Raw genomic sequence first — 13,063 nt, forward strand, 5'->3', positions numbered from 1 at the left:
GTGTGTTAGTGTGCTGGAGAGGGAGAGCAGCCGTGGCTCAAGGTGTCAGCAGGCAGGGTGGTTTAAATTTAACCGCAACAGGGCTGATATCTGCATGGCAGGTCCTGTCTCTCCCCTTCTGCTCTCTCTCCTCACACACAGACACACACAGTCTGTCTTCATAGTCACCAGCCACAGACATCATCACACACAGCAGCAGCAGCAGTTCCCTGTCAGGAGACGCACCTCTTCCTCCTCTTCTTCTCTCTCACTCATCAGACCACCTGGATTGTACTAGAGGCCAGCTGAGGACGCGGCAGCAGCAGTGGAGGAGAGAGAAGGGACGCGCAGCGTTGCAAAGGGAAGGAGAGCGGAGCAAAACATTCACACTGAGGATAACACTTCATCCGAGCTGGCAGGCTGAAGGCACAGCCAGTGGCACTGCAGAGGCACATCAGCACCGTGGGCTAAAGATTTGCTGCGAGAGGTAAGGCTGGAGCTTGGCTATGAGACAGTGTGTGTGTGTGTGTCATAAGATGTGTGTATATCATCTGTTTCCTTTGGAGGCAAATACACAAATGCAAAAGGTTGTGAGCCTGTGTGATTGTGCATGGATGTCATGGAAAATTATCACTGAGTCATGTTTGTAATAAATTACAAGCATTTCATTTTCAGCCTAGTCAGCCTGGCATTTTCAAAATTGTATTTTTTTAAAAAAAAAAAAATCTTGATTTTTTTTAAAAAAAATCCTGAATTTATTATTTAAGTATGGTCTGTATTTCTGCAAAACCTTTTGCGCAGATGCGCTGAACTTCAGTGGATTTTCAGAACAACCACTGAGCAGAACATAATCTGCATTGTGGCAGCTTTTCTGCAAGGTTGCTGCTAATTGAATAGATACAAAGATTAGAGGCCAGAGGAGACCCGAGGCTCTGAGGAGGGGAGGGCACAGTGAACTCCTGCTGATCTTAATTCAATCTAATCGGGTTGAATTTGCTCTAATTAGGTTTATTTCTTTGGCTGGGACAGAGAAGGCTCTCACACATTTGGGTTTCTTTTTGCGGTTGGCTCTGCGTGACACTTTTGTTTTGCTTTCTTGGAGGGAATCACCATTACAGCTGAATCTGCTGATGAGGGCAGAACATGATATGGCCCCGGCAGTGGCAGCATGCCTCGTGATCAATTTGCCTACCACATCAAAGCTGGCGGTGATAATTCATCCACTCCTGTGCGGTGACACTAGCTCGAGCGGACGCTGGTGTTACACGGCGGGGTTGTATTAGTTGCAGCCGGGGAATTTCCAAAGGGCAGCGTGTCCATGAGAACCCACGGCAGAGTCATACAGTATCTGAGACCAATCAGAAGGGGTGGGTGACGGGAAGAAGGGAGGGAGGGAGGGAGTCAAGTTACCAATCTTGGACTCTAGTCTCAGATTGAAAGACGTGGGCGAGACTGGTAGCAATGAAGCATTTCCACTGGTTTAATTATGAAACTCTCACTTTATTATTTTCTCCTTTGGCTTAAAACATGCCAAATCTTTCATCACATTATGGGATTGGGGAGGTGCTGTGCTGGCATCCATAGTTTGATGACGTGCTGGTATGTGGTGGTCAGCACAGTGAGAGCGAGAGATGTTACTAATAAAAGGATTAGCATAGCCTTTAAAGATCATCACATAACATTTTGGTTTGTGGTTACTCACAGGATATGAACGAAGATGGCTTGAGGCTGGTATTTATAGGTGGAATTTGGGGCTCTTTTTTGGGCTCCTGGAACAGTTGGCCATTTCCACCTCTTTTCTTTTTTTCTGATGTTTAAAGGTCTGCAATAAAAGCATCGACAGGTGTTCGAAGCACTCCTTCCCGAATGGAAGAAACCTTCTTCCTGTGAGTAAATATTTGGGCAGAAGGATGCCTTGCCGTTCAGGTTTAAACGGCTTGCAGTTTAGCTTGTGACCGGAAGTGACCGGTTAATCGGGTTAACCATGTATGATAGTGGGGCCGAGAGCCACGGCCTTCTGGTGCTGGTAATCTGCTGTAAGACAACAAAAGGGGGCTGGCCAGCAGGCTGATCAGCAGGTTTAGTGTGAATGGTGTTTATAGTATGTGTGTGAATGATTTATAGACAGTTCACCATAGGCCCTGACGGGAGTGTCGAAGCAATGACAGGCCCCTCACATGTCAGATTTTAGATTGACAGATATGCTTGAAACTTTTCAAACTCCAATTTTTTTTTTTTTACCTGTTTTGTATAAACTCCTTCAAATGACTTTAAAAATGACATCCTGCCCTGCTAGAAAGTGCTTTGCTTTCAGTCTGATTGACAGTTTGAGGGTAGTGGGGCAGAGATCGCTAAGCAAGACACGCATTAAGGCAAACCTCCTGGCACCCTGAGCTTCACCAGCTGTAGGCTGGATTAGAAGGTCTAGCTCAAAAGGTCTTATTGAAGGTGTTTGATTCATCAGCAGGAAGCGAATGGTGGTTAAATTCAGGGTTTAAAAACATGGATCAAAGATGCTTGAAGTTTACTCCTTTTTCATCCCCTTGGATATCAACTGAGTTTAATCTTTTCTACTCGACTGGAAAAATCTTGGTCTTGAACTTTTTTTTAAATTTTTTGTTGTTCATACGCTTACATCTTAAGGCAGACAGTCCTATATTTGTGTAAAACAGAAAGTTGCAGAAGCTGTGAAAAGTCTGAGTGACTTGAGTTGTAGTGGCTGACTCCTTATAACTACTAAACTGCATCTCTGCAAACAATGAAAGCCTCATATCACAGTTTTGGAACATAGAAACACCGTCACATAACTCACCAAACTGGGGAGAGTTTTCCCCACGTTGCTTAACTGTGACATCACATCAGTGTGATTGGTCACCTGCACTGTTGAACCTGGACCAATATTAATTATGACGATCCAGAAACAACACCAACATGGGGAAACTGCAACGGTTAGGCGAGTACAAACTTATAACCTACTCCAACCTAGTAACCCCTCCAACCTCCAAATGTGGGCTTTTATACTTTCTAAATAGAGAAACTTTATCTGTCAGTGTCTAACAATGCTGAGGCAAGTCTGTGACCTAAAACAGTATTTGATTTCCCTGGATGAGAAAACCAAAATAAGGCTCCTAACTGACTATCCGCTTGCATTGTGTCAGTTGTCTGAACCTAACTTTAACCATGACAGGAGTCTGTAATCGTTACACATAGTCTACCTGAACACTACAATCCTTATTTCTTGCTTTTTCAAGGCAGTTTAAATTAGTCTAGTAAAAAACGTGGCAGTAATCGTCAAACGGCCATTTGTGAAGGAAAATTAGGTGATTGCCGTTTAATTTGGAGCAGGGGCGGATCTAGAAGGGTGGCATGGGGTGGCAAGTGCCACCCTAAAATGATCCCTTGCCACACCAAGTGCCACCCCAGTTTTCCATATGACAATGTTGTTTATTAAAATAAGATAGCATTAACAGTTTGAGCGTAGTTACAGTCAACAGTGAATATAAATGCTAAAACTGATATATTGCATAGTGTTTCCCCCCACCACCATTAACAAATGGTTCAGCCCATAGCAGGACCAGATTTTTTCTTGTTTTCAGTAGCAAGCGACGTTTATGATTGTGCCAGAGCACATTTTGAACAACACCATGGGAATTTCGCTTTTTACACAGATGTTACACTCTGGAAATGGAAGGAAGGCGAGTGTTATTAACCCTCTGTGGTCCACGGACACGCTGCACCTCCAAATCACATGACTGATGTAAGCTGACATAGCAACAAGCTGCAGCCACGCAGCGAGACAGAGCGAGTGAGAGAGAGCGTGAGAGTTTTTAGATGTGGGAGATTTGTGACGTTTAGTGTGGAGTGTATACTTAGTGGGTTGTGTTGTCTTGTGTTGTTGTTCTGTTATGTAGTCGTTTTGTTTGTAACCGGTTTCTGCTTCATCCCGCTGCAACAGTTCGGCCCAAACAGACTCCTCGACTCTGCGTTGTGTTGTGTTTTTAAGAAGACAAGGAGTCTCTGATCGATCGTTGCCACTTTATTTCCTGAATGGAAACAACGGTGTTGTATCAGTGCAAATGGCTCGCCACACACCACTCCGCACAGCACACTCTCGTATGGCTACGGCAGACTGGCAGCGATTACTGCAGCCATATTACAATTTCTAATATACAATAAAATAACAGCAACAACAAATGATGTACCTGAATGGAAACAACGGTGTTGTATCAGTGCAAATGGCTCGCCACACACCACTCCGCACAGCACACTACGGCAGAACATCCCATTAGCATTCCGCTTTAGCATACAGTTTTACACAATAATAAACAAATGAAAAGTACATAAAACTGATGTTGGACATGTGTCCACTAAGCACGTATTAGACTCGGTGCCGATCAGCTTAATCAAACATGTTTTATGTGCCTGTACTACTTAGCTATATCGTGTGCGGAACAATACAACTCACCTCTCGTATGGCTACGGCAGACTGGCAGCGATTACTGCAGCCAGCCTCACCTAACCAGCCACGCCGAGAGGGGGGGCGCTGTTTCCCCATTACACTGACATTTGTGGCAACTGGAATAATACCACATAAACACTGTTACAGAAGGAAGGCGAGTGTTATTAACCCTCTGTGGTCCACGGACACGCTGCACCTCCAAATCACATGACTGATGTAAGCTGACATAGCAACAAGCTGCAGCCACGCAGCGAGACAGAGCGAGTGAGAGAGAGCGAGAGAGTTTTTAGATGTGGGAGATTTGTGACGTTTAGTGTGGAGTGTATACTTAGTGTGTTGTGTTGTCTTGTGTGGTTGTTCTGTTGTGTAGTCGTTTTGTTTTGTGTGTCAGTGAGGGCACTAATGAATGTCACAGAGGCACATTTGCAACGTAAACACTGTCACTAAGTAGAAAACCAGCGGAGTGATACACCTGTTGTCAGGCCTGCAGGTTTATCCCTGTGCTGTTCTGTCTTTTGGTGGACAAACTTCTTTTTTACTGGCACACATCATTTGTGGGGCATCTTATTGCAACACCTGATTGTTCTCTCATTTTAGTTTTAGTAATATTTTTAAATGGTTGTACAAAATGAAAAAAACGGCAGGTGTATTGGCTGCATTTTTAGATAAATAGTTGTATATGTTTACAAAATGTACATTTTATATTTGCATTTCAAGTTATAAAAATTTACTCAACATGTCTGTGGTTTTTTTACAGTAAAAAAAATACTACTAGGATTTTTAAGTTCTTTGTGTGATTTCAGATCAGTAATACTAATGCAGTATGTCAGTGAAAAAGAAACTAAATTCAGTTGAGCTGAAAAGAATGATACCAAACAAGGTAAGGGGAAAAAAACAAAATGAAACAATTTGAGGGTGAAATACAAACGTAAATTCAAAAGGAGTCAAAAATGGCCGGTTGTATTTCAGACCTCAGTGGGTTAATTCAACAAATCGTGAAAAATTAGGTTTAAATTTTTGTTCATGACAGTGCAGATTTCTGACATTTTGTGTAATTTAAGCATGTAACAATGTGATTGTTTTCTAACAAAAAACAGTCTGAAGCTTAATTAGACTTGTGTTTGTAAATGAACCGCCTCGTTTTGTGTAGCTTTCTGGATTTTATTGTTATTGGGCTACATATTTATTTATTATACAGGCTATACAGTACATAAGATCAAAACTCACATGTTTTATGTAACTAAAGTGTGTCATTATGTGGGCTACAGACAATAATTAAGTTATAGACTATATTTATATGAAAAACGTGTATACTTACTGCATTTGAATTATTTTAACCATATGTAACCACCTGCATATGTGTTTTAAAAAAAAGGCTTTGATTTTGCCACCCCATTTGATTTCTTTGCCACCCTCATGCCACCCTAAAAAAATTTCTCTAGATCCGCCCCTGATTTGGAGGACTTGTTGAATGAATGTATCAGTACTGAGCCATTAGCGGGGGATTCGGCTTCTCAGTTTGATGGTTGAAAGTGGCTCCTTAAAAAGCTTCAGGGCCGATACGCAAAAACTGCGGGTGTTGCAGATTGTTTAATTGAGCTGGGCGTAGTGGGGTCGACAAGTACAAGAAGTGCATGGGTAGTGGGCCACGTGGTGCTTGGCTCGTTTCATTGGTGGGGATCCTGTTTCTCTCACAGAATACCAACAGCTCACAGCTCTGGGAAAAGAGCACTATATATACGCGACACTGGGAGAAACCCCAGTGTTGTCCAACATTAGTCTCTCTCTTCATTTCTCACAGCTTACCTTCTGCTGTCAAGCAAAGTCAAAATAAGCCAGCCGAGATCCATTTTTCAGGCAGGGGTGGGTGTGGGGGGGCACTGAAAGATCAGCTGGAGTGTGCTTTCGCAGAAGACGTTCCCATGAGAGCAAGGCAAGACAAACAAACAGTGTCGTGGACAAGTGGCTATAAAAAAGTGAGAAAGGTACACTGGTGACCGTGGACGGTGTGTTTAGTGCAAAACACATGAAACACACTCGGGATGGGAGCTAAATTATCTTTACGCTGCTTCAGCAAAGCTTTTCTTCCTGCAGGTGCTTCACTACAGGAACAGCTCGACTCCAAGCGCATAAATAATTCACCAGGGTATCTCCAAGCCTGTTCTGCTCCGAGCGGTTACAGCATGATTTGCTGCGGCAGACACGGTCGTCGTGGTCGTCGCTCATCTCCGTGCAAGTTTAAAGCAAGTAACACTCGCGGTGCATCAGTACACCGTGGAGCATTAGTGACGGATGACTGCCTGTGCTGCATTAAAAACTATCAGCGGGAGGTGGGGGTGTGGGGTTTGGCTGGAGGCTTCAATTATATGTGTGAAAAAGGCAACATGGTGAAATCCCAGACCCAAAAAACTCTTTGAACACACTTTGAAGTTTACACGGTTCTGCATAATCTGCAAAGTTCAATAACTTGCCAGACAGCTCAGATCATTTTCTTTTTGTCAGCTATGAGTCATACGTATATACTTCTTGTAACCATTCGTTCTCATTTGAATCTTGTATTGTGTCTGCATATGTTGCAACAAATGAAGAACGCCTGAAAAGGAACATCAGAAGCAGAATAAACAAAAAAAAGGCTTGCGTTGGCTCTCGAGAGGCGTCCTAAACTACAAAGGAGTCGCTACTTTGAATCGAACTGGTGCTCTGAACAAAACACACGTCGGAAGCTGAAGCTGTAATAACAGACAAATATGATCTGGCTCAGCCTGTGAAGATTAGCTATGTTAGAGGAACATATACTTATACTTAATATTGTTAAGTAATATAAATAGACAACTAAAATCTATAAAACTCTCACTCTCAAGTGACAAAATCTACTTTTGAGTAAATTATCAAAGAAAGCACAATATTTATTTGTCTACAGGTCGTAACCCATTAAATATGTAACAGGAAGACTTTTATCACTTTTACCTTGGTCATATTATTAACTGCTACTTCATACAGCACCTAATGAACTATAGGACTCTGATACACATGAAAACGCGACTATGTGTTCTTATTACAAAGAAACCAGAAAACATTTGTCACTTTTATCGGATTTGTAACCCCGGCTGTCTTTTCATTTCCTCGTGCTGTGAATGTTCGTCATTCGCATTGTTGGGATTTGTCGGCGCGTCATCACCTTTACTTTATTTAGTCCCTCGACTCTAAGTTAAATATACAATAAGGGGCCACTGCAGAGCTGTTTCCATGATGCAGCAGAATGTGTCAGGATGCTAGCTGAGGCTGTGGAGTCTGAGATGTAGGTTTTGGCATCTTTCAGTTTTTCAGACGATTGCTTTATCTGACTTTGGGGTGAATTTGCTGGGACGTCCACTTCTGGGAAGGCTGACGTGTCTTGAATGTTCTCCACTTCTAAATAAGCTTTCTCACTGTAGAATGATGGACTGCATACTGTTTGGAAATGACCTTATAACCCTTCCCATGTTGATCAGCAGCAACAATTGCTGTTCATTGCTCTTGTCTTTCTTCCTTGGCATTGTGCATTCAGCACACACCTGAATTCTGACAGCAATAGTTTTTCTTACTGGAAGAAAAAGTAAACACAATGATTGTCACGCTTGTTCTAACACTATGGGATAAATCTACGGTTGACTAAAACATAGCTTGTCCATGGGTGTAGCTTAGCCTGCTTTGTGGAGAAACATTATATAAATGTAATCTCTATAGAGCTCTTTACAATCCAACCTCAGCATGAACCAGCTCACATCTTGCTGCTATATCTGCATTGTGTTCCCCTAGTGGCCTTGGCTTTGCTTGTGAAATTCTTGGCATATGCAACACGATGGGATAAAGTGACAGAGGTGGCAGCCTGATGCTAAAAATTCTCTGCGGCGGAAAAAAAATAAAACACCCAAAGGGGTCCGTGAGTGTGTCTGTGCTCCTCTTTGGGCCTAAGCCTCCATTGTTGCTCCTGTCTGTGTTTGGTGTTGCCATAGAAATGGTCCTAGTTGAGATGAGGGCTTAGCATGGATCTGTAACTGTGAGTGGCTTTTGCATTCGTTAAATGACGGGGTCAGTTATCAGACTATTTTCTGATGATCCCCCCTCCCTAACATTTTCCCTGCTACCTCTTATTTAAGAGAAGTGAGGCATGTGGAGAACAAACAGGGGCAGAAGTGGAAAGGACACAAGTGTCATAGTGAGAAATGTCACTGTTGCACCCTGGGACATATTTGCTTACTTTCGCCTGGATGATATGGGAAGTTGTCCTAACTGGGGGTCTTTTGCACACAGAGAGACTGTGTTTGGCACGAGTGCTGCAGTGTCCGTCTGGGACGAGGCCAAAGGCTGGACAGCAGACAGTGTTGGTGCGGATGAAGCGGAGAACGCTACACCCCTCTGCCAAGATGACTCATAAGCAGAGCGGGCGGGGGATGGGGTGGGTGGGCAAAGCCACAATAGTGCTTCAGAGTTTGGTGTCCAAGTTGGACAGGATGAACTGCGGTTTTCCACAGCTCATCATGAAAGTGTTGCGGTTTTATTATAACCTCTCGTCCTCTCTAGCGCTGCAATCCCTGTGCCTGAATCAGGGATCTGTTTTTTGCACGACATGTTACGTTGTTTTTGTCGTCTGCTGTGCAAAAAAATACATGAATGCAGAGGCAGCTAACTTGAAGGATTTATAATTTTCCTCAGCTGATAAACCACACTGATGACTCAAAGAATAATAAACAGCTCTGTTCTTTACAAATGAAATGCTCAGATCTTGTTCAAAAGAAGCCATGAGTCAGCTCCTGGAGAAATATTGCTTTGCTGCTTGGATGCAGCATAGCCACTAAATATTGAGTTGATACAACCTCGGGACAAACCTCATCTTGTTATGTATGATGATATATTTTTACCTATGATGATTAACCTATACGTACTTGTCAGTCACCTCTAATGGATTAAAATGAATGGCCAGCACAGGTAAAACTGAACTCACCCCACTTTCACTTTAGGAAACAAAACCAAAAATCCTGATCACACAGAATGATATTCCAATGAGACGTTTCAGACAATCACATCTATAATATCTGTTTGTCGATCAGACACATCCACCCGGTTTATTACGGTTTTCAGTGGCATGTTGTGCTGTAATTATAGCTTAGACATTTGACTTGTAAATTGCCCTTGTTGTGATTCACTGGACAGCTTACTGAGGATGTTGCTGGACAACTGGGTTAAGTTAAAAACTGAATAAAGATGCTTAGGGAACCATAACTATCTCCCTTCCCTGCATAGTAGGTAATTATTTTTTCTCAAAATTAGCTTTTGTAATAATTTTATACAATTTTAAACAGATTTCATTTCTGTCTTAAAACGATCAAAATGTATTTTTAATATACAAATGATCATTTTAATTGTTATCCTCAATCTATTCCTGCTCTAGTGAGCAAATAATCATGTGTGACGAGGTCATCTTTTCATCTAGAGGTTAATCAATACCAGGATCACAGCAGAAATGTCAGCTTACCAGATAACCAAGGTGTTAAAGCAGCCTAGCCAAAGATAATGCTATTTAACAAGAAAATAAATAAGTAAGATCACGAGATTTGAAAGTAATAGGGGGACTAATACAAAGGTAAATAAATAAAAATACTAATTAATTCATGAATTTGTAAAACTATTTGACGTGTAGATCTGGTTTCAGTATTTTATGGGATATTGATTTATTTTTATGTAGTCACTTATTAATTTTATTTATTATTATTATTTGACAGCTTCAGTCCTCTATAGAGTAGGGGTGCAACAATACTCGTATCGATATTGAACCGTTCGATACAGTGCTTTCGGTTCGGTACGCATATGTATCGAACAATACAAAATTTTTAATTTATTTTATCAACTTTCCTTCTGACGATGCTGTCTGTGTTGAGCGCTCAGTGGATCTGCGCTCGACAGTGCAGCCTAGGCGGAGTAGTCGAACACAGATTCACTGAGCGCAGGGCAAGCTAGTAGCCAGACAGAAGTTAAGCTCTCCTTGCAACATGGCAAATTGAACCTCCCCCACCCTCATTCAGATGTGGCGTTTGGAACTATTTTGGTTTTCATGTGAAGTATGACCCTGAAGGTAAGCACGTCATGGACTAAAGTAAAATAGTATGTTGGATGTGCCACGCAATGCTCAATTACATGGGTGGGAACTAGTGTGTTAGCGCAGTTAGCTCGTTAACGTGTTGGCCGTCCAGCCCCACGCACGGGGCGATCCGCGGTAGCTCGTTAACGGAGATTTGCCGTGTTGTGGTGTTAACGTCATTTCAACGAGATAAACGCTGACAGCAGTAGTGGGAACACCAAAATCAAAATCTATCTCTGCCCTGCCCGTCGGGCTATCGTAGGAAGGAAAAATATATGTCAATGCTTTTGCATTCTTTCGGAAATGTAGCTGGGTAATTATGTCATTGGCATCGGTGAGCCACTGTCAATATGTGACATATTGAAATCGCGTTTGAATTTGCGCTTGTTTTTTGCTTTCACTTTGCAATCGCGCGAACTGTGTATAGAGAGCGACAGTACTGATTGGTGAGTGGCCATAATTTGCGCACCAATTCCTCTGACATCGTCTTATCAATCGTTAGCTTACTATGCAAACATGACAAGTGAAATCTCCCGCAGCTTAAACATGTGAGAGGTTGATCGCGCAGAGAATCGCTGAGCGTTATGTAAGTGCATGTGTAAAAGCAGCAGGATATATATTTTAGTTCTGCTGAGCCAAATAAGACAGGTCAGGGTGAAGAAGTGACCACAAAACGGAAAAGTTATGACAAATCAGACTATAAGGCAAAAAGAAAGTGCAGCTTTATGGTTTCATGGACAAAATAATTTCTGTGGCTGCAATATGACAAGCTATATAACCAGGGGTGCACATAAGAGGTGCGCATTCGCTGTCAAAATAAAAAACGCGCACAAGATAAGAAGTTGCAACGCGTGTTTGCGTACATAAGATTTTCTGGAGGAGGACAGACATTTGTTTAGAACTCTTAAAGATGTCGAAGAAGCTCCTTCAAGCAATTACTTTGGTTTTCCTCCACCTCCAAAGTCATCCACCTCAATGTCAGAAGGAGTCCGAACCGCAAAAGAAGCGCGTATTCTCGGAAAAGTGGTTGCAGGAGGTGAGCTGGCTTCAAACAAATGATGAACGCACAGAGATGTGGTGCGGAATGTGCTGTGAAAATCCCACTCTAGCGGATAAAAACAGTGCCTTTTATATGGACGCAAACGCGCGTTGCAACTTCTTATCTGGTGCGTGTCTTTTATTGCGGACCACTTATGTGCACCCGTGTAAATAACATAATGTTCTGCCGGGTGTGTTGTTGGTTTTCCCTCGATTTCTGAGTTGACAAGTGCCTTTGTTACTGGGACCAGTCATTTTAAGAAAGGCCCCCATTAGAACCCATGAGAAATGCAAGAAATGCATTATTGCTCAGTCTGCAATATCTTTCCCAGAACAAACACCAATTGCAAATAACATACTAAAAATAAACCTGAAAATCAGTTTAAAACAGTGTTCTATGTTGCAAAGAGTGAACTACCACTGGCAAAATTTAGCAGTCTTTGCAAACTTCAAAAAGCAAATGGCCTAGATCTTGGTTCTACTTGCCTCCTACCCGTGACTTCAGTGGAAATTTCAAATTCAGGATCTGACACAGACTGATTCATGTTCTACACAGTTCTTACAAGTTCATAGAAATTTCTGTTCAATTAGAACCAAGTATTTGAGTTGATGATTGTAATTTTTATACAATGTTGTGATTTGTTTTTCAACAATTTTTTGATTAATGTTTTGTTTCCTTTACAATATTATACATTAAAGTATAATATTGTAAAGGAAACAAAACATCAATCAAAAAATTGCTCTCTTTTTTATTCGGGCTACTTAAATTTATTTTGGGCTACCAAAAACTGAAGAGTCCCTGCCCGAAGGGCTACCAGGGATTTTGAAATTTTGCGAGCTCTGAGATATATTTACTTTTTTGTTTCAGCAACATTAAATTTAAAAACTGTACTTTTGAGTTAAAATATATATTTATAATTTTAATAAATGACAAATTAAAAAAGGCATGAACATTTTTTTTTTTGTATCGAAAAAATATCGAACCGTGACACCAAAGTATCGAACCGAACCGTGAATTTTGTGTATCGTTGCACCCCTACTATAGAGTGCAGTACATAGCAGCTCAGAGATTTCTCCAGTTTTTTTTAATCTTTTGCTGCTATTATTCACTAAAGATGATGAATTTTACTTTGAGGAATATCCATAATTTGTAGATGCAGTGTTTTTGCAGATTGATGAGCCTCTGCCTTTCTACAGTGCTACAGCAATGTTCACTAATTAGCTGCAAAATGTTCCTCCAGCTGTTTCTCTGTAGTACCACTTACTTTTACTTTTTTGAGATGTGTTGCTGGCATTAAATTCAAAATGAGTTGATATTTTTCAGGAAATAGTGAAATGTCTGTGTCAACGTTCAATAATGTTTTCTTTATTCTGTTGTGAACATAATACAGGTGAGTGAAATTTGCTAATCACTGCATTCTGTTCCTTTTTCCATTTGTACCAATTCATGTACTCTTGTGTATGGCACA

The 13,063-nt window shown here is 41.5% G+C and overlaps 1 protein-coding gene across 2 annotated transcripts in view; it reads left to right on the top strand.

The window, feature by feature from the left end:
* Positions 1-13,063, top strand: part of filip1l (filamin A interacting protein 1-like) — a 96,490-nt gene continuing 83,427 nt past the window's right edge. For both annotated transcript variants that reach the window (XM_084921631.1, XM_084921632.1), the window contains exon 1: positions 1-466. The gene's annotated coding sequence lies outside the window, so the exon portion shown is untranslated. The remainder of the gene's footprint in view (positions 467-13,063) is intronic.

The sequence above is a fragment of the Perissodus microlepis genome, chromosome 23 (genome assembly GCF_051167445.1).
Source record: "Perissodus microlepis isolate ML-2025 ecotype Zambia chromosome 23, ASM5116744v1, whole genome shotgun sequence".
Lineage (NCBI taxonomy): Eukaryota > Metazoa > Chordata > Actinopteri > Cichliformes > Cichlidae > Perissodus > Perissodus microlepis.